An 831-nucleotide genomic window follows, 5' to 3' on the forward strand; every position below is an offset into this window, starting at 1 on the left:
ATGTGATTAAAGGCTCTTTTCCTATGTCAAAAGTTTTAGTTTTCGAGGGTAATAGCTACGTATGTTGAAAAAATGAAGATATTAGACTATTTTATGATTGCAAATAGTAAAGAATGTGATTAAAGGCTCTTTTCCTATTTCAAAAGTTTTAGTTTTCGAGGGTAATAGCTACGTAAGTTGAAAAATGAAGATATTAGACTATTTTATGATTGCAAATGGTAAAGAATGTGATTAAAGGCTCTTTTCCTATTTCAAAAATTTTAGTTTTCGAGGGTAATAGCTTTGTCTGTGGAAAAAATGAAGATATTTTTGCTCCACGCACTCCAGCTAATCAAAGGGTTTTAAAGATTAAGCCTCTCACTTGTATCTCCAACTAATATAATATTATTCTACCGTCTCTTAAAGAACGGATACAAGAAGGAAATCATTAAAATACTAATTTGAAAGGGATTAAGGAAGAAAAGAGACGGTGGAACCAGAATAAATCCCTCTATTTAATTCTCATCAGGATCGACAAACCGCGAGCAAGAACAGAATACAAATAAGCTAGAATTGATTCTATATGATCTATATGTTTCGTTCTGGAAACTATGTCTTTAATAAAACGCCTCTGACAACTCATTATCCCCAATGCTCCCAAAATCCTAATAAACAAAATACCTCGAGCGTTAAAAAGAAGATTGGAACATGTTTAAAGTTAAACCTTCAGAAAAGAAATATATGATTATACCATGCATCTTGTCCCCATTAAGTCCCCACTATCTACGCTAAAGTTTTGCTTAGCCTTAGTGAGGACACAATTAATATCTATAGTATATTGGAAATTTAGAA

This window comes from Artemia franciscana, unplaced genomic scaffold (genome assembly GCF_032884065.1).
Source record: "Artemia franciscana unplaced genomic scaffold, ASM3288406v1 PGA_scaffold_23, whole genome shotgun sequence".
Lineage (NCBI taxonomy): Eukaryota > Metazoa > Arthropoda > Branchiopoda > Anostraca > Artemiidae > Artemia > Artemia franciscana.